We start from the raw sequence: 22,425 nt of genomic DNA on the forward strand, positions 1-22,425 counted from the left end.
CGACCTCACTCTGAGACTTTGTGCTTCTCTGGCATGCCCACGGACAAGGAGGTGAAATTCCTTACACTTCTTGGTCCCAGTCTACTCAAAGGTTACCAGGCTGTGCCACTGCGGTCACATGGGGTCACAGGCAGTTGCATTTGGAACTATGCACTGCAAGGAGGTTGTGGACGTTGGGAATTTGACCGTGAATTCCAGCCAGCCCTAGTTAGATAAGCAGGCATCAATTACCTCAGGAGGTTGTTGTGAGGGCTTAACTGACTTAGAACTGTTAGAATATTTGAGGAATTCTCCAAAGACACAAAATAGACAACATTAGATAAAATATTGCCTTTTGGGGTCTGCCTTCCTCGCTCGTAGGTCCTGGGGACTGGCTTTTAATGCAACGGGTTTTTACGCGTCACTTTTTAGTGCCTTGGGAAACTGTGTCCCACATGAAGTTAAATATGTATCTTTTTAATGTCAACATCATATATATGTGTGAATTTAATGACCTAACAATAAGAAAATAAGACATCTCAGAGATTTGGTTCCAGTAGTTCAATTCTGTCCCCATCTCCTTATCCCCACCCACAGGGGACATTTGGCAATGTTTGGGGCCGGTTTTGGTTGTCACAACTGAGACAAGGGTGCTGCTGGCATCTAATAGAGTCCAGAGATGCTGCTAAACACCCTATAATAATGCATAGGAAACCCTCCCTCAATAAAGAATTATTGATATATCAAAATAATATGTCAATAGTGTGGAGGTTGAGAAGCTCTGGGGAGGCCTTAAACAGTAAATGATGAGGCCTCCACTCTGGTTATCTTGTTACCTGTATCCGTTTTCACTATGTTTCCCCAAATATATTTCAAACAGAAAGAAACATTTAAATGAGGTGTCTGTCCTCATGGGTCTTATAGAAGTCGTTGAGGGAGAACATGCAGATCTATAAGATGTTCAGTAACAATAGAATAAACAAAACTAAGGCAGACCATTAACTGCTAAAGAAACCGTATGAGAAATCTCGCTGTGACTTAGGAAATAGAAGAGGTTGCAGTAAAAGTAGGAAAGAGCCTTAAAAGAATAGACTGTGGGGGGCAAGGTTTTGGCCTCTTTCCCATCTTGCTGTCTTCCCTGAGGTTAGCACAATGCCCGGCAAGCAGTTAGCCACTCAAATGTATTCAATAAATATCCCTTGCATGAATTCAGGAACAGGTTTGGAAAGAGAGGCTAAATATTTTCTAGAAGGTTGGGAAGAATGACAAAAATAAAGGTCAGAGGAAGGAATGGGACTGGTGTATTCGAGACCCTGGGTGGTTGGCTAGAGTGTGTTAAAATAAAAGAATATGGGGCAAAGGGACAGGGAAAGAAGGTTGAGCTACTTTGGGAAATTTGGATTTTCTTGATAGGTACTGGGAACACAGGTTAGAGATTCTGTTTGTCCCACATCAATTCCAGTCCATTGCCTTGTTTATTTGTTTGAGTCTTAGGATGTCTTTTTTTTTAAATTTTTAACGTGTATTTATTTTTGAGAGATAGAGAGAGCGTGAACAGGGTAGGGGCAGAGAGAGAGAGAGAAACATACACAGAACTGGAAGCAGTCTCCAGGCTCTGAGCGTTAGCACAGAGCCCAATGCGGGGCTTGAACTCATGAGCTGTGAGATCATGACCTGAGCCGAAGTTGGGCGCTCAACCGACTGAACCACCCAGGCACCCCTAGTCTTGGGATGTCTTTTAATGGCCCTGCACTGAGGGTAGATGACAAGTGTATGTATGAGAGTCTGCGTATATAGGGGGAATGAGGTAGGTGTGGCCTGATGTAGCCCTCCTCCTCAGCTAAATGTCTTCCTGCCCCTCTTGCCTGAACCCCCACCTCTTCTACCTACCAGGTGGAGCTGGAGAACCCAGGCCGGGTTCTCTGCTGCTGTGTGTGGCAGTGACTCAGGGCTGGGAGGGTGAGGGAAGGACTGCCCAGAAAGTGCTTTGGTCACCGCCTGCTGGGATTCCAGTAAAGTCGGCACATGAAAACCCTGCTGTTTCTGGCAGACTGAAGGAAATTCCCACGGGTTGCGTCTGCATTTGGGGAATGAGACTTTGTGGTCATTATAGCTGAGCTGCCATTTAAGTGAAAATTTATAGCAGCTCCTAACGTAGCTGTTGGGCTCCCCATGGAAAGCGGAAAAAGCAAGGGGCAGGGAAAAGGTTGTCTGGGGAACACGCCATCCTGCTTGCTCTTCCTCCTCTGTGGGGCTTGGAATCCTTCATGGGTAACGCCAATGGAAAGAACAGCCCCCACGGGGGCCACAGGCCTGAGGCCTTCAGGAGGATGCTTAGGCAGAGAACAGAGAATACAAGGATAGGAGTTTCATTCTGCCTGGAAGGGAGATTCTTCCAGGCTGGTAAGTTCAAATGAGTGGTTTGTTTTCAGATCACCCTTTTCCCTTTGATACCCATGTCCTTGTGATACAGAAAGGTGAGAGAAGGCTCAGAGTGCCCAGGACAGCTAGAGACAAGACACACAGTAGGCCCCTAGGGACAGAGTCTGCTTCTGGATAGTCTCTGTCCCAAAATGGCTGCCCTGGCCCTGGTAGGGAGGGCACCTGGATACTCAGGTACTGACCCTCTGGGAAATGGGGTGAAGTGACAGGACTTTGATGCCTTGCCTCCATTAACACTAATATTAATTATGATGACACCCACAAGTGTTATAATACTCAATGTACAAGATTAACATGATGATAACTTGATCTCATGTCCTCTTTCAGTGATTGATGATTATTATCATTACTATGTTTTAAAATTATTATCATTACTATATTTAAATTACTATGCATTCTGCTTAAGGCTAAGCAGTGTGGATCACTATCTCCATTTTACAATGGAGGAAGTGAGTCAGCCAGGAAAGTTCACTAACCGACGACTCCAATGGTCACCATGTTTCCCACTAAAAGAGTTCACATTGTGCAAGACTCACAGGACATTGGCTAAGGTTGAATCATTTGAAATCATAGATGTAGCACCATTTTTTTTATATGTGTACAAAAATGGTAATTTCATAGATCTGACTCAAAATTATCAGGGAAGCAGACTGTCTTGTGTAATTTTTATAGTGTAAGTTCATCCGAGGTCGTTTTCCTATTTACCTAGAGTAGGCATATCTCCATTGTAGAACAGATTTAGTTTTCAGTCTCCCATGCTTGGAAACATCATAATGATCAGCACTCGACTTCCGCAGACTCTTGAGCTTCACTCAAGAGCTTCACCAAGAACCTCTACCCTGGAAGGTCAGCCCTGCCCAGTGTCTGAATAATTCCTGACCCAGACAAGCAAGTTACCAGTCGGCCCAGTCTCTCTATAGGTGGAGTCTATAAATCATCTGACTTCCCTGAGCCCAGGGTCCATGTGCCAGGAAGGAATGAGCCTGAGACACCCCATAGACGTCACTTTGCAATCCACCTCCTCAGTCCAAACTGTGTCCAAGTCTATACAGCTGCCTTGGTTTCCGGAGCTGTACTTACTCTGTTTTCCTTCTTGAGGTTTAGTTGTGTTGTGAATCCAAGCTAGGTTGGCAATTGATGAGCTTTTTATTCTTTCATTCTGTGAGAGCCTATACTCATCCCAATATTGCACCCATAGGCTGGTGTCCTTCTTCAAAACGGATGGACTGTCTAGTCTCACAGCACTGCCCTATCTCTGGCCAAATGCCCCCATGTCACTACTCCTGATCCCATCAGAGTTTGACACTCCTCTTTGTACACTGCCTTCTCACCTGGAGGGCCCCCCACCTCTTCTTGCCTTCCTCCCAGGACCCAGCATGACTCACACCATGGGTCTCCTCCCATGGCAGAGATGTGAAACCTTACCAGGTGGCCTTCCAGGTCACTCTCATATGGAGCAGTGACCACCAGGAGCTGGCTTCAGGTGTTCCTTACATTTTGGGACACAATCCCATTTTGCGAAAGTGATGAATATGTGAACGCAGAAAGGGGCAGGAGAAGACTCAACACCTGCCAGTAGGAACATGCAGGGGGTGGGGACTACAGAGCAGATGCTGGAGGAGGCAAGGAGCTGGTTGTGATTCTTGCTGGAACCCAGGGCAATCAGGTGTAGCTAGGGTGTGTGGTGGGGAGAAACTGTGGCTCCTGGCCTGCATTAGCACCCCTTAATTTGTGTGTGTGAAATTAAACCCATGAGTGGTGTCTTGGAAAATGACTGTCAGTGACCCAAACATAATCGATGGTATTGTAATAGGATTTTATAGTGACAGATGCTAGCTACACTTAGGGTGAGCATAGGGTAATGTATAGACTTGTTGAATCACCATGTTTTACACCTGAAGCTAATGTAACATTATGTGCCAACTATGCTTCAATAAAAATATGTGGATACATACATACATACATACATAGATTTTTTTTTTAATTTTTTTTAATGTTTATTTATTTTTGAGACAGAGACAGAGCATGAATGGGGGAGGGGCAGAGAGAGAGGGAGACACAGAATCGGAAGCAGGTTCCAGGCTCTGAGCCATCAGCCCAGAGCCTGACGCGGGGCTCGAACTCACGAACCGTGAGATCGTGACCTGAGCCGAAGTCTGACGCTCAACCGACTGAGCCACCCAGGCGCCCCCATAGATTTTTAAAAAAAATGGCTTTTAGGGGCCCAATTTCTTTACAAGCCATCTTGCCTCCAGAGTCAGCTAGGAAGAAACCCAAAAGGTAAGGTGATCTGGGGGTTGGGATTTGTCATTCAGTTCAGAAATGCTTTCCACAAGAAAAATTTCCCCCTTTCAGACAACAGGAATGATGGTTTATTTTGATTTATTCCTCCCCATTTTTTGCTGTAAATATTGCAAAGTAATAAATAAACACGGAATTATAACATTCATAAGGGAAAAGAGGAAAACAGCAGGTGCTTTTTCACCGAGCAAGTGTTAAGTGTTTTGTTGCTCCTGTTTTTGATTTTGACAAGGGACACAGGATCATGGAAGAACAATGAAGTCAGAGTCACACGACTGTTAAAAGACAAACTGAGTCCTATTAAACATTTTAAGAGTCTAGTTAAGCAAAAATTGATTTCAATTGAACTGTACTAAACGAGAAGTGGTTAGGAGCTCTCCACCTGACAAAGAAGCTCACGGACAGACTTGTACAGAGCAAGTACAGGCGCTAAGTAAGAAAATTACTGACTGGCTATAGCTTAATGTCTAGCTGGCTGCTTCGTTCTGGTTTTCCCTCGGTTTCAATTTCATAACCTTGAGGCACTAACAGTCCTCAATTTTGGTTTGCTTACGTAGGTAGCCACGTCATTAGAGCCGACTCAGTCTAATGGCTTCCTTGTTTAAGTGAACAGGTCCCGGCTCTGTCATTAACTACTACTCTATCACCTCTGGTAGCCTCAAATTGTTCTTCCATAGCATGTGTGTTGAGGGAGATCATCCAGATTCTAATGTTCCTGTTCAGTGAGGGTGGCGTATCTGCTGTGGTGCCCCTGAATACCTCTATCATGCATTCAAAATATACCCTGCTCTTCCTTTCATAGCTATTAACACACATCTAGATGTGATTTCCTAGAGGGCTGGGTTCATGTAGATTTTCAAAGAACATATTTTTACTTAGAAAATTTAAACATATTGGACACAACAGATAGTAATATAGCAAAACCCTATGGACTTAACACCCCAAATTAACAAAGACTAACATTTTGCAATACTTTTTTCAGATTTCTTAAAAAATAAATACTCTAGTTTTTTTTATCCCCTCCTCAGAAGTAACTACAATGCTGAGGTTGGTGAATATTAATTCTGTCCATATTATAATGAGCCAACTGCCTGCCGATGTACTCAGTGAAAGAGGATGTTGTTTCCTGTGTTGTAAAAACATATTTGTTTATTCACCTACCGGGTGGACTTTTCACATTATAACATTTTCAAATTATAACAGATGATACTGCTATGACCATTTTATGCGTTCTTATTGTGCGCTCGTGTAAGAATTTCCTGAAAGCACATAGGGAGAGGTGGAATTTCTAGGATATAGTGGAACAACAGCTTCAACTTTACTATGTATTGCCAAATGGCCCTTCAAAGAAAGTGTACTAAACAATGTTCTCAACAAGAGTTACCGACTTCTCTCCTCATTAAACTGGGTACTATCAAACTCCTCCCATTGTTGTTTTTATGTGCATTTGCATATTTACTTTTTTTGTGTCCACTTAGATTTCTTCTCTTGTGAATTACGTGTTCCTATCTGTATCTGTCCCAGTGCTCCAGGAAACACATGACATGCTCAAACCAGAATAATTTAAATGGGCTGTTTACAAAGTTGAGGGCAACTTTTTTTTTTTTTTTATGGATAAGGAATTTCTTTACTAATTCTACTTTATAGACTTTTTTATTTGTTGAGAGAGAATGACAGTCGGTTTCAGAAGAAGGACTGTGGTTTTAAAAGCCTCTTTTCTTTTCCTTTCCACTTTACTTTTGGCAGTGGGACTGTATAAATGGTTCTGGGGCAATAGGCATGTTTGCTTTGGATTTTCCCAAAAAAGGGTACTACCAGTTGAGCCTCCAAGAAAGATATCCCCAATCCTGCTATCTTCTTTTGCAAGATACACTGTTTATCTTTTGATGGGGGCAATTTAATTAACCGCTCTATCTCAAATAGAATATGTCTATGCATTCATTTGACATTACAGGTATGTCTTCACTCTACCTGACCCCCATGCTTCCTTTGCTCTTTGAAGACACCCAAACTTGGGTTCAAATTCTAGCTGTCACTTTCTTGCTTTACGTCCTTAGACAACTTACATGACCTCTACAAACCTCTACAAACTACTAAAGCTTCCCTAAACTATAAGGTAATAATAATACTTACCACACACATATATACCCTACATATATCTATATATATACATATATATACACATATATATATACATATAGATATGTATATACATACACACATATATACCCTACATATATATATACACACATATATATACACACATATATATATGTGTGTATATATGTGTACACATATATATCTATGTATATCTGTGTATATATATGTGTACACATATATATATGTATATATACGTATATATATGTGTGTATGTATATATATATATGCATAGATACACATAAAGACATAAATGATTAAGGAACATTTGCAAACCAGGCACATAGCAGATGATCAACAAATGGTATCTCCTTGTTGTTGCTATGATTAAGCATCTACTGTGTGCATACCATAGGCACTGAGGATACAGACATAAATAAGGTATAGGGCCTGCTTTAAAGAAATGTTGAAGACAGAGGTATGGACCAAGAAGTACAATGATGTATTCCAGTTACCAACACAAAAGTCTGCACAAGGCAAAAATGGGACTAAAAGAAGAAATATGGGGGGGGGGGCGGCTATTTAGAAAAATCTTTTAGAGGAGACGAGTCTTTTTGAGATGAACCTAATAATAACGAGTAGGCATCTCTTACACAGATTGGGAAGGAGGCTTCTCCAAACAGAGAGAAATATGAACAAAGCAGTATGAGTGAAACAGCCTATCATATTTAGAAGCAAGCAGCTTGGTACATAAGTTTCAAGCCTGGGGAAGAACGGGTAAGAAAATATAAGGTAGGAAAGAGGGGAAGGGCACAGGCTTTTAAATGTTATTCTTCAGAAAATACATTTTGAATAAAGCCTTATAGACATGAAAAGCCATGAAAGGGTTCAAAGCAATAATTAGCCAATACTAACAGAGGATCCATGAGGACAGGACCTGAGTGGAGTTGATGTTTTTGTCCAGCCCCTCCCTTTTATTTTGTGTTTTTATAATTAAGATGCTGGGGATACTATATGCTAGACCCAGCAGGGTGCCATCTGTCCCACCGATTCTTTATTGCCAGTGCTAGCAGGCTGGAACAGAGTGTGCGTGCACACATATCTGTAGAGCGAATGAACAGACACATAAATAAAATAGTGCTTTGTAATTAAACATAATGATTTTTAAAACTAAAAAAAGAGTTGGGGCGCCTGGGTGGCTCAGTCGGGTAAGTGTCTGACTCTTGATTTTGACTCAGGTCATGATCTCATGGTTTGTGAGTTCGAGTTCCACATCAGGCTCTGTGCTGACAGTGGGGAAACTGTTTGGGATTCTCTCCCTCTCCCTCCCTCTCTGCCCTTCCCCTGCTTGTGCTTTCTCTCTCTGTCTCAAAATAAATAAACATGAGAAAAAAAAAACTAAAAAAGAGTCAAAACAAAATGTGCATTCAACTTTAAGGATTCTGCCATGAGGATGAGAAAAAACAGATTCTGAGAAACTTAGGTTTGAGTCCTAGATCTGCCATGTGACACTGAGGAGGCTCCTCTTCAAGTTCTAGCTTTTCATTTGTTAAAAAAAAAAAAAAAAAAAAAAAAAAAAGGAAACGAGTCTCTTTAAATTCCTTCTAGCTTTAACATTCTTATTTGTTCTGAATCTCCAACTCTTCTTTGGATACCTAGTGCCACTTGGCTATGCTCTCTGGATACCTTAAATATCACAATGAATCAAATAGAAATGTGTCTTTCTTTGGAAAGTTGTTATGGAAAACGTGAACTCTGAGAAAAGGTTTAGGGAAGTTTCCCAATTAATTCGAATCTTGCAGTGACCACAGCAAAAAATGCCACGAAAATTTACTAGCTTGGGGGAGGTGGGGGAACAAAAGAGCAAAACTAAGAGGGCGTGCAAAGCATGGGATCATGATCAGTTCCTCCCATAATGTATCTTCTCCCGTATATGCAGGTGACCTTACGCTTGTACATGTAAATTCAGAATTCCAGTCATGGTGGGTATATTTAAACAGCCATGTTTTAACATTTTGGAAAGATAGCGTGTCTCTCTCTCTCTCTCTCTCTCTTTCTCTCTCCTCCCTCTACCTCATTTATTTTTTTTTCCCAGGGTGTAGTAACTCCATACGAGCCAGAATAGTCTTTTCTTAGCTCCCACATCTCCGGTCCATTTAATGCACATCTCATTTAATGAAAGTTCAAAGATTAATAAGGCAAATACATTAAAATGCCCTTGGCTTAGTAGAAAGGCCTTTTCATCTGGCTGGGAAGTTACACATGATTCTGTACAACTCAGACACTCCCAGGAGAAGAGCGAGGGATCCATTTAATCTGCCTTTCCCTGTCTGTGTTTATGCTCAAGGCCACAAGGGCACTTCCCTCATGAGACTATGGGGAGGAGCCATTCTGCTTCCATAGCATGTGAAATTTCCAGCACATTTTATTTTAGAAGAGATCAAGGCTCTGAGGAAGAAAGGGACTTGACTGGCAGACAACCTCATAGACTCACATTCCATACTGTCTTTGCTCTTAGTATTCAGTCGGAAGCTCTTCAGTGTTCACGTTGTCAGCTGCGTTCGTTTCCTGTTCGTAGGAAGCAGCCAGACCCTCAAAGGATCCATTTCTCACCATGAAAGGGAAACAATTAATCAAGAGGTTTGTTTTTTTTTTAAGTGATAGGTTTTATTTTTTAGAGCAGTATTCCCTTCATAGGAAAATTGAGAAGAAAGTTCAGCGTGTACTCATATTGTCTCTGCTCTACCCTTCAGCTTTCCCTGTTAAGGTGCATTAATGTGGTATATTTGTTATAACTGATGAATGAATACTGATACATTAGCTAAAGTCCATCATTTGCCTTAGGGTTCATTTTTGGTGATGTGCATTGGCTTTTGAACGTTGTATAATGACATGTGTCCATCATTACAGTCTCATACAGGGTAGTTTCACTGCCCTAAAATCACCCATGTTCCATTTTTACCAATTTGACTGTCTCTATTGATTTGCCTTTTTCAGAAAGTTAGATAGTTGGAATTATACAGTAGGTAGGTTTTTTATTTATTTAAGTTTATTTATTTTGAGAGAGAGAGAGAGAGAGAGCGCACGCATGCATGTGCGAGCGGGGGAGGCACAGAGAGAGAGGGAGAGAGACAATTCCAAGCAGGCTCTATGGGGTTCGAGCTCATGAACCGGGAGATCCTGACCTGAGCTGAAATTAAGAGTTGGACGCTCAATCGACTGAGCCATCCAGGCTCTCCGGTAGCCTTTTTAAACAGGCTTCTATCACATAGCTGTTTGCATTCAAGTTTCCTGCAGGTCTTTTGTGGCTTGGATAACTCATTCCTTTTTATACCTGAACAACGTTCCATTGTCTGGATATACCGGTTTGTTTACCTACTCACCTGCTGAAGGACATCTTGGGTGCCTCCAAGTTTGGGCAATTACGAGTAAAGCCACTGTAAACATTTGTGTGCTAGTTTTTGTGTGAACATGTTTTCAATTCACTTAGGAGTGCAATTGCTAGATCATATGGTAAGAATATGTTTAGCTGTAAGAAACTGCCAAACGGTCTTCGGAAATGGCTGTATCATTTTGCTGTCCCACCAGCAATGAGTGAGAGTTCCTGTTGCTCTCCAGCCTCGCCAGCATTTGGTGTTGTCAGTGTTCTGGATCTGGGCCATTCTAATAGGTATGAAGTGGTATCTCAATGCTATTTTAATTTGCCTTTCCCTAATGACATATGATGTGGAACATCTTTTATTATGCTTTTTCTTTTGCCATCTGTGTATCCTTTTGGTGAGGTGTCTGTTCAAATCTTTTGCCCATAATTTAAGTGGGTTTCCTTATTGTTGACTTTAAAGAGTTTTTTTTTGTTTTTTGGTTTTTTTTTGTATATTTTGAATCAGTAGGTTTTAATAAGCTCTGAGTTGTGAGGCCAGAAACTATGCTAAGTGTATCCTTCCCTCATTGGGATCACTATCTAGTTGAGAATTGGGATCCAAATTAACACACATGAAACACAGAACACAAGACCACGGGTAATTGGTCACTATAAATGTACTTCTTTTAGTTTATGAGATACAATATGAAACCCCACTTGTATGTTTTATAGTCTTGTAAGCAGAATGTACTGTCCCAGGTCTTTCATTTTTGCATATTTCCTGGGTTTCTATATCTCCCCACCCCCACCACCTCCACACATAAATTGGCAATCAAGAGGCCAGTGTTCAAAGAAAAAAAGAGGCTAGTGTTTGATGTTACTGGTTGGGAAGCACTCATTTTTGGTCATTTTCTAAAATGTGTCTTCTGATAAAATGTTATTTTAAGCTTTCAGATAGAGAGTTTTAGATCTAATATCCTGGCTTAAGTCAGCAGAAGCATATATGATTTTTTGTTTGTTTTTGTTTTGTTTTTATTTTTGTTTTCCTTAGAAAGGTGACTTTGAAAGAAGGAAAGCAAGTTTAGGAAATGTCCACCCTGCTGATCTTAAAGGGAGAAAATCAGGAATATCCATCCTGCTGACATTAGGAAAGAAAATTAAGAGTCTTAGAGATTTTCTTGGAAAGCTTTCTCTATTCCCTCATTCAGGCAGCAAGGTGAACTTAATGGAAACTTAAGGGGAACACCCTTTTTTTATAAATTGAAAAAAAAAATTAATGTTCATTTATTTTTGAGAGAGAGACAGAGAGACAGAGTACAAGCAGGGGAGGGACAGAGAGAGAGGGAGACACAGAATCCGAAGCAGGCTCCAGGCTCTGAGCTGTCAGCACTGAGCCAACATGGGGCTCCAACTCATGAACTGTGAAATCATGACCTGAGCTGAAATCAGACATTTAACGGACTGAGTCACCCAGACACCCCTAAATGGTTAGGCTCTTACCCAACCTTATTTTTCAATAACAAGGAACCACTGCAATCACGTAGCATTTCCTAGTCCACAAAGCATTATCTCTTTTATCCTCATAACAGCCCAAGATAGTAACGATTAAGAGTTTTCTTTTTTTTTTTTTTTAATTTAATGTTTCTTTATTTCTGAGACAGAGCGAGACAGAGCATGAGTGGGGGAGGGGCAGAGAGAGAGGGAGACACAGAGTCCAAAGCGGGCTCCAGGCTCTGAGCTGTCAGCAGAGAGCCCGACGCGGGGCTCGAACTCACAAACTGTGAGATCATGACCTGAGCGAAGTCAGACGCTCAACTGACCGAGCCACCCAGGCGCCCCTCTTTTTTTTTTTTTTTAATGTTTATTTATGTTTGAGAGAGAGAAAGACAGAGTGTCAATGGTGGGGGTGGGCAGAGAGAGAGGGAGACGCAGAATCGCAAGCAGGCTTCAGGCTCCGAGCTGTCAGCACCGAATCTGACGTGGGGCTTGAACTCACGAACCTCTAGATGATGACCTGAGCCGAAGTCAGACAACTCACCCACGGAGCCACTCAGGCGCCCCCAAGAATTTTCATTTTAGAGACTAATAAACAGTCTGAGAAAAGCCAAGGGATTTTTTGAAGAATATGCCATTGATTTCAACTACAACTAGAGTATCTGACCCCAAGTCCAGTGCTCTGGAATGAAGTTCTGTCTCTGTCTCGTGGTCTGGGTTTGCCTGTCGGGACTCGCTACCTCTAAGTGATGCTGTGTCAAAGGAAATAAGTCTAGATCACTAAGTCATGTTTAGATTGTTGCTTTATAGTTCTCTCTGGTCAGCCTACTTATTTATTAATGTCTGTCACATATATTCATAGCCAGCTTCCCATTATGTATAATTCATACAGTTTTTTTATGGAAGACTTTTCAGATTCAATATAAATAGACATAGGAAACATTCACTGTATGCAATGAGTGAAATAAAGTGAAAACAATGATAGTGCGACTCTAATTTTGCTAGGTAAACATACCCTATATATAAGAAATAATACTGGAAGATTATATACCAAAATGTTAACAGAGATTAAGGTTGGGTTTAGAGATTAAGGCATTATGAATAATTATGAATAATCTTAAATTATTTTCTTTATAATTGTTCCCAATTTTCTATAATAACACATTACTTTTATAATTAGGGTTAAAAAAAAGACAAATAAATGCCACTAAAATATGACTATTATCTTCTTTGCCATGAAACTCCCCAAGCTACCTTAGGGCTCACATTAGCTGGAGGTCAACATCTCTATCATTCCTTCTTTACGGGGAGAAACTGTCATGAGCATGCTGTGCAGGGAACCTAGTGACCACAGCACATCAGTCCGGACCCCTTAAACCCCGCCTCTGCAAAACGACTCAGGGCAACACTGGAGCCAAACTGCACTACGTGGGGATTTCACTGATGCTCAGGAAGGAAAATTGTCAGCTGCTGAGCTTATCTGGGTCTGAAACATAACCAGAGAAACAAAACTCACTTTTAAAATCCAGAAGGTAAAAGTAGACCCGTGGCCAGCAAGGGCTGAGCGGAACTGGAATAAAATAGAAACAAGTAACAGGAGCCAGACTGGCAATGAAATGAGGAGTTTGGGCAGCTGTTAGTAGCAGCCCTGTAGCGGCTGAGGTGCCTCCAGCATCGCTGGCTGGTTAGTTATCTTGTCCTATGGCTAGGATGGGGTAGGATGGAAACATCCTGTTTAAAAATTTTTTTTTAATTTTTTTTAATGTTTATTTATTTTTGAGACAGAGAGAGACAGAGCATGAACGGGGGAGAGTCAGAGAGAGGGAGACACAGAATCTGAAACAGGGTCCAGGCTCTGAGCTGTCAGCACAGAGCCCGACGCGGGGCTTGAACTCACGGACCACGAGATCATGACCTGAGCTGAAGTCGGATGCTTAACCGACTGAGCCAACCGGGCACCCCTAAAATTTTTTTTAATGTTTATTTATTTCTGAGGGAGAGAGAGAGACAGAGTATGAGCAGGGAAGGGGCAGAGAGAGGGAGACACAGAATGTGAAGCAGGCTCCAGGCTCTGAGCTGTCAGTACAGAGCCCGATGCGGGGCTCAGACTCATGGACCATGAGATCATGACCTGAGCCGAAGTCGGACACTTAACTGACTGAGACACTCAGGCGCCCCTGGAAACATCCTGTTGAAAGGGGAAGACAAGAGGTTTGTATGTCATGTCATGAAAACAGATAGATGAAACCATATATATATATGTGTGTGTGTGTGTATACATATATGTATGTGTACATATGTATACATATATACACACACACACACATATATATATCCACAGGATTATATATATCATCTATATTAGAATATATATTTAATATACATCATCTACATTAAAAAATGATTGCAATTATCCCTAAAATCTTTGCTAGAAGACATCTGAGTCCTAGGTAATGTAATGTGAGGGGCAGAAGAACTCATGCCATTACAGCTTCTATTACTATGTGTTAAGATTTTGGCTATCCAAGATCTTCATCTAATTTACATGCTCGTGGTTTTAACTCTGCAGAGCCCCTTTCTGACCCAGTGCAAAATAATCTTTCCACCAGAATTTATATCCTCTGATTCATGGTCTGTCTAGGAAAGTTACTCATTTGCCATTCCAGTTGGTTGTTAAGGCCATGCTGCCGGTTCTTCCAGGGATATCTGTGTTTCTTAAAAAAAAAAAAAAAAAAAAAAAAAAAAAAGGACAACCAAAACCCTCAAATAATGAATCTCTGCTGGGAATTTTATCCATCCTGGGAGAAGCACTAAATGGCTTTTATCAGGTCTTCCCAAATCATGCTATCTGAGAAGACTCCTCTGGTACCGAGAAAGCAAGGCACACACTTGCTTTGTTTTGCCCAAAGGCACCAGCCGGCTGCTAGCCCTGTTTGGGGCAGCACACTTCTAAGAAACTTGCTCAAACATATTCATCTTATTACGGTTATCCTTAGTGTCTGGGAGCCACTGCTCTTCTAATTGTCTGGAGTTGTATGATCTTTGTCCAATTACTGTACACACTAGTTTTAAGAACTTTTTATTGATGGAAAATATGACTCATGGTGGTTTTCTGTATACTGTGTTGTTTTAAGATCCTGCTACCCAACAATCTTCATTTGCTCAGGAGCACTTGGGTTCTAATGGCTTTTTCTGCCATGGAGTCTATAAATAGAAAGTGTGCTTACTTTTGCCAGAGAGGATTTTTTGTATTATCATGAATTGCAGTTCTAGAGAAAAAGGAAGAATTTCACGATAGGCAGAAGATATGTCCAGGATAGGAGACATCTTTGAGTGTCTTCGGTTAGACGCTGCCTGCACCACCCTCCACAGAACAAGATGAAGAAATCCTTGACTTAGGGTGGGGGGGGGGGCAGGGGGAGGCAAAGAGAAATCATAACATTTCCCTTGACTAGTCATTCCAGACATCTTGAACGGAGGCCATGAATTGACAAAGAAAAACAAAGACTGCCATTTGGCCCCCCCTTGCCTAAAGCCTGGGCTAGATCTACTCAACAGAACTTCTGCCTCAGGAACCCAAAGCTGGTGCTAAAAAGTATGTAGGGAAGAAGGGGGATGAATGGGCACAGTCAAGTCTTGGTCACTCAAGCACGCGCTTTGTGAAGTACTTAATTGGTGAATCTCAGTTTCCCATCAGTTGTGCTAGGGGAGAAGCAGAGCTTTTACTGAGGCTATTGTGGCTGAATCTGTCCTTTTAGGGTTAAATTCAAACCTCACTTCCTCCAGGCAGTTTTTGCATCCTTGAACAGAACATCTAATGGCAGATGTTTTTGCTGGAAAAGACCTGAGTCCTATGTATGCCTTTTCTGGTGCACAGAAGTATTCTAATTACTTGTGTGTACGTATGTTCTGTCTACCAGAGTGTAAGCTTTTGCAGAAAACAGGTTTGGGGAGAACTAACACTGAGCGCTTAAAAAAGGAAGAACCTTACATTTTCAGAAAGGGATCTTTTATTTCAGAAACTATCTGGAGCTCACTAAAGAGACTACCTACAAAGAATCTAGGCTACATTTTTGGGGTTTGGAGGATGCTCCATCCTGCAAGTAGAGAAGAAGGGATCCCAGAAGTCTTTCTTCTACCCGGGGCAACAAGAGAGGATTTATTAGGATGTTCTTGGCAGCTTTGAGGAGAGGGTTTGTATATTTTGTGTTGTTTTCTTCTTGCTCCATGAGAGCTGGTCCCAGTGTGTGTGTATGTGTTTGAAGTCTGCACAGGAAATTTGGGTTATGAGAGCCTCAGCGCTAGATGAATTCCAAGGCCCCGTGAGCGTGGGCCAAACCATGGGCCAAGAGCAGTGCAGAATGCTGGCCATTGTGTGAAAAATTGGGGCGGGAGGGAAGGATGTTTACTGGCCTAGTGGCAAGGAAGCCAATGGTTTGGGGTCTGGGAGGGAGATGGGTAAGGACTTTGTGACACGACTATCATTTAGGATTTCCTTAGCTAGCTGTATTTGTCTAACTTCCAAGGTACCTGGCCATGACCCAGTGTGGTAAGAACATTACTGTGAGAACCTGGACCACAGTCACTGTGGAAAAAGATGTTGCCTCATTGTGGAAAGATTTTTACAATCTGCAATTTGCTATAGGCCAGCAATCCTCCCACTGACAGCCTTGAAAAAAATTAAAAATAAATTTCAAGTTTATGCATAATAAAAACTTTATGTGCCATAAAAATTGTTTCTCTGGGACTGCATTAAGATCCTTGTCTGAGCCACATCTTCTGGGGCTTGTGTTTGGTGATGTGTTGATTTAATTCTCCAGTTCATGCCAAATGAAATAAATATCCCTATTTTTGATCTGGTAACAGAGAGTGGATGGCCAAGGGACTTGCGATCACACGTTGTACTCCCTCAAGAACCAACAGCTGAATGCTCTACTTTAGGATATTATGGTTTCAGACTGGTTGGCCAAAGGCAGCCGGGCATATGCTTAATGTGAAGACATGTAGGAAAGTAATACTGAAACAAATAATTCTGACGATGCCCAAATAGTCATGCGTTGGCTTGAATTGCATACACTTTCATTTGAAGTGGGTCAGCGGAACTTAGAATGTTCCATTTGCATCATCTTAGTTTGTTAGGATTATACTGACCAAAATTAATTGGGTTTGGCTCATGAAGTAAGATCAGCTTAATATTCGCTCAGTTTTTAAACTCTTCTTGAGAAACCACACGGAACCAATTCAGGTCAGATACGATACGCACAAAGTCTGAAAATCAGCTACTCCCATTGCCTGTGCCTGGCCCAGAATTCTGTTGATCTCTGATTACGGAAGAATTGAGGCTGTTTGTCCCTTAAGATAGCTGTGGCCTCCTCATGTGCATCTCTGTTCGGGACCTGGGTCCTACATGCAGTGGTAATCTGTCTCAATGGCATTTCTCCCAGCTTTCACCTTACTAAGCTTGGCCATTTGACACAGAGATGTATTCACATGTCCTCTGATGCCACTGTCTTCATGCTTATGTAGGTATACATGTATCCCTGCTCACACTGAATTCCAGAAGCACCTCAAATCTTCACAATACTAAAGGAATACATATAGGAACAGAAAGCTATTCAAACATAGACCGGACTTCTTAACAAAAAGAACGAGCTACATTTCAAGTGCGAATAAGTGTTATTACTGTCTTTCTCAAGGGGGTTTGACAAATTTCTTCAGATATTGCATACTTGAGGAAAAACCCCAAAGGGAAGTGTATGAACAATCTTTGTATTTCTAAATTGAGGGGTTTCAATTCTAAAATGAATGATCTCCACCCATTAAACAAAGTGGGGAAATGAGACACCAGAGGACTGCAGAAACGTGTTCCATGGGAGCCAGCAGTATATAGTGAGTCACTGGTCATAGTCTAGTCTATGCAGCCTGGATTCTGCTTTCCTCCCCAAATCACAAACAAGTAATTCTAGACGTTTATATCCTTTATTTATGTAAGTTATTTATCTTTTTTTAATTCCAGTAAATGGAGGATGGAAACTATGATAGAAAACCATTTTCCAGTTTGGAGTGGACATATTAACATAGACAATGCTTTTCTACTGTTGTTATTCAATGAACACAATTGTACAGTAGCAAAGTCTAGGGGCGCCTGGTGGCCCAGTTGGTTAAGTGTCTGACTTGGGCTCAGGACATGAGCTCATGGCTCACGAGTTTGAGCCCCGTGTCGGGCTCTGTGCTGACAGCTCAGAGCCTAGAGTCTGCTTCCGATTCTGTGTCTCCCTCTATCTCTGCCCCTCCCCCGCTTGCATTCTGTCTCTCTCTGTCTCTCAAAAATAAATAAATGTTAAGGAAAAATATAAAGAAAAGTCTCATTGCAAGGTGATAAAGAGGAATCACCAATGTTTGGAACAATAATGGCTCTCGCCAACAATTTTTCATTTCGTTTTATTTCATCTCATGGAAAAATCTCTTGCTGCAAATATTTGTCTAACCGATACCCACACAGGTGCATACACACAGAATCATACTGTATATTTAAAGCTTCCATTTTATATTCTCACCAGTACCATTTTATATGGTACCATTTAAGTCCTCAGAAAATGGCAGCATTATGACACAGATTCCTTCATTATCTCATAACTGATTATCCTGATTCTATATAACATTTTCCTACATGTAGGCAGATTAAAAATAAAAGTCAGGGGTGCCAGGTGGCTCATTCTAGCCTCTGACTTCAGCCCAGGTCATGATCTCGCGGTTTGTGAGTTCGAGCCCTGCATCGGGCTCTCAGCTGACAGCTCAGAGCCTGGAGCCTGCTTCAGATTCTCTCTCTCTCTCTCTCTCTCTCTCTCTCTCTGCCCCTCCCCTGCTTGTGCACGCGCGCTCTCTCTCTCTCTCTCAAAAATAAATAAACATTAAAGAAATAAAAATAAATTAAAAAATAAAAGTTAGAGTGGGGATCCTGGGTGGCTGAATCGGTTAAGCGACTAACTCTTGATTTTGGCTCAGGTCTTGATCCTAGGGTTGTAGGATCCCTCCATACTCACTGTGGAGCCTGCTGAAGATTCTGTCTCTCCCTCTGCCCCTCTCTCCTGCTTGTGTGCACTCTCTCTCTTCAAAAAAAAAAAGGTATGAAAATTTCAAACATATACAAAAATGGAGAAAATAATACCACAAACCTTTGCACACAAATCAATTAACAATATTTTGGGACAGGGTCAGGATTCGATAGTTTGTCAGGTGACATTTAAAGCGTAACGAAGTGGGGTGGCTTACATCACTCGCCCATTCTCATGTTAGGATTCTACTAACTTAGTAATGACATTTATATGGGGAAACAGTTCTTGACTAAAGTAAAGGGTAACTGAGGAAGTTTCAAATGGGGAGCTGGTCAATACAGCACAAAAGATTCCTGTACTCATCATGTCACTTATGGAGTTAGCAATTACAAAGCACCTATAACATGCCAGGCATTGTCAGGCACTGGGAGGCAAAGGTGTGATCATTGGTGCCATCCTTCCCGCAGGTGACAGTTTGATTGAGGAAGGAAGCCAGCCCCATCTCGCAGCTGACCTCCGCCACAAAAGAACAGCATGGACTAGGGTGGAAAAGATCAATCTGGTTTGATTTATCAGATCAAACCAAAGATAAATTTGGTTTCATGGGAAACTCAAAAGCAGACTCTCAAAAACAAACAAACAAATAAAATACTAGAGGAAAAGGAAAATTACCATAGAAACGACTCCCGTGCAGTGGATGATGTGTAGCTCACTGAATTTCTGCTGAGGTGAGTGCAGCCATAAACCAGCCTGTGCGGATTGATCTGAAGCCCGTAAAATGTTGAAGATTGATACAGACAAACACTGCCAGGGTATAGCTGCAACCTAGACAGTAAGAGCCAAGGAGGGAGGTTTCCAAGAACCTTCAGAAGAAAAAGTCTTCTAAGACACATCAAGAAATGTCTGCCAAGTATGCTTTAAATGTTTTTTTTTAATGTTTATTTTTGAGAGATAGACAGAGACAGAGTGTGAGCAGGGTAGGGGCAGAGAGAGAGGGAGACACGGTATCCGAAGCAGGCTCCAGGCTCTGAGCTGTCAGCACAGAGCCCGATGCTGGGGCTCAAACTCCCCAACCACGAGATCATGACCTGAGCCGAAGTTGGACGCTTAACCGACTGAGCCACCCAGGCGTCACCACTAGTATGCTTTAAATAAGTAAATCCCACTTTTATCTTTAAGTGTCTTCAAGGCAAGTGTCTTCTGATGTGCTGAATGACAGACAACTGGTACAGCAAAGGCTCTGAAAAAGGACTGGTCTATATTGGGGCAAATAATGAGATAGAAGAAAAGAATGGGGGGCATGGAGGAATAATGAAAGAAAATAGAGGGTTCAGGCTATGATGCATGCGTAAATGAAGTCCCACTGTTTACTAGAAAGGCAGCCCTGCAGAGCAATGAAGAATACACACTTGGCAGCCTAATCGCCTGGGTTCGAATTCTGTCTCTACCATGAATTAGCTGTTCAGTAAAGAATTTTTCTGTGCCTCGACTTACTCATGTGTATGGCAGGGATAATAACATTTCTGCATACAGTGGGCTTGTTGGGAGGCTTATTTACAGCATGACGGATAATGCCCTCCCCTGAGTTCCTCTTAGAAACAATGATGTGTTCTGCATCTAATAACCTCACCCTAGGCTCCTGCATGTTTGTTTCTGACAAACCTCTGGATAACGAAATTCTATCATTTATCCCCTTGAAAGGCCCTGATTACCTGGTTGGACAAAGCCTCTGGCCTCTCATTTCTGCAACCTTCTGACTGTCACAGAAGAAAACCCAACACAAGAAATAACATCTGTGTGTATATGCATGTGGGATGGGGGAGAGAGAGATGGAAAGACAGGGATCGAGATTGAGAACCAGACCTTCTGAAGGTTAGCAAGCAAAACTAGGGCAGAAATAGAAACCACAAGTATGGATGCATTCAAACCAGAATTATATAGGAGCTTAGGAGGAAAGAATATTATGTCCTGTTGTGGTTTATCCACAAGCTGGAGTGCTGGGCCAATCCTGGAGATTCTAAGGCTGTTTTCAACTCATAAATTCCTGTGTTTTAGAAGAGCCAACTGATTCTTCTGTTGACAGGCCAACTTCCTAAGATAATGTCTCTACCTTCTGCACTGCAGAGATGTTGGAACAGGACTGTTTCTTCAGTTTTGTAGGCTGCTGTGACAAAAGACCACCACGAGTTCCTGAAATGGATCTCAGTTCCCTCTCAGGGCAAAGATCTTCCCTAGAATTATTTAAGTATATCACTCCTTCTTCGTCTTTGTGACGAAGATTTTTCCCGCTCTGGTGGTTAGAAGAGTGTCTTAGGATTTGTTGGCTTTCACTCTCTCTAGCCAACTCTTTACCTGCCTCCACTCTCCACTTAAACGCCTCCACTTGGAAAGATGGGAAGGTGGGCTGTGACCATACTTGTTGGATATCTTTTTGGCCATCCCTCTAAAAAAAGAACTGTCCTGATACACCTGAAAATTTTCCTTTAATATCATTTGAGCAAAGGGCACCAACACCCAAGGTATTGTCCCAAACAGTCCAAACAATTCGGTTCTTGTGGGTGAGCCTTACCCTATCCCCGTGCTCCTCTTCTGAAATGCAAACACTTTGAATTACCTAACCACTTGAGAATCTCGAAGGGTGAAGACATATCCTTGGATTGTTTTCCTCTAGGAATCAAGGAAATGAGTCTAGTGACTGGGCATCTGGAGAGGAGGCACAGTCAAAGGGAAAGGAGAGTGTGGAAGGGAGAAATTCATGGGGACAGGAAGAATCACCTTGCCCACGGGACAATGTAGTCAGGGGAAAGCACTGTTCTGTCATTCACATGTTTGCAAGCTTTCATTCACAGCTTCTCTATAGCTCAGTGTCTTAATAGGCAAAACAAAGATGATGATGCATGTGTCCTAGAGTTGTTGAGAAGATGGCAGGATGGGACAGAGAACTTTGTAAAATATTCCACTAAAGGGTGGGTGGTAGGGTGCTCCCTGCAGACACAGCCCCACGATCTTCTGCCGAAGTAAAATTTCCCAGAAAGCCAGTTTTAGTGTAAAATGTATGCCTAGTGTATGTTCTATTCAAAAGTATAATTCTTCTCTGCAAATCTCTAAGTAAAATGTTGCCCTGAGATGATTGACTATGTTTATCCCATAGCTTTGTAGATCTCTCGGGACCCCCGATATGAGTATCTTGAATAACGTATATAAGGCCTCTGGTGGAAAGTTGTTCCTCAACATGGGTTAGATACTCACATTTATAAAGGTTATTATTATTTTTAATAGTATTCCTTTACAGCTGTCCCAAAGGACAGAACTGATGAGAACATGGACATGTTCATCATGAACCCCGGACAATTTGGTTCTGTTTTGTAGATGGAGAAATTGGGTCTCAGTCTCAATCCCTTTTTGTCTCTGGTGCTGAATTTATCCCATTTCACTGCGATTGCTATTCTTGTGTGTGGGTTTCATACTGAAATGTAAATTTTGGAGTGGGAGCCTAGAGCTGCCAGCTGTTCATTTCTTCCTCCTATTTCTTCATTCATTTACTCACTCACTCACTCAATTACTGATTCAGTCAAAAGTAACTGAGCGCCTGTTTAAATAGGGTGATGTGAGAGGTATTATAGAAATACAAATATGAGACAGAGTCCTTAAAACCTATGACGTCATCATCCAAAGCCTTGCTGGTACAAGATTGCA

Source organism: Panthera onca, chromosome A1 (assembly GCF_046562875.1).
Source record: "Panthera onca isolate mPanOnc1 chromosome A1, mPanOnc1 haplotype 2, whole genome shotgun sequence".
NCBI classification, from domain to species: domain Eukaryota; kingdom Metazoa; phylum Chordata; class Mammalia; order Carnivora; family Felidae; genus Panthera; species Panthera onca.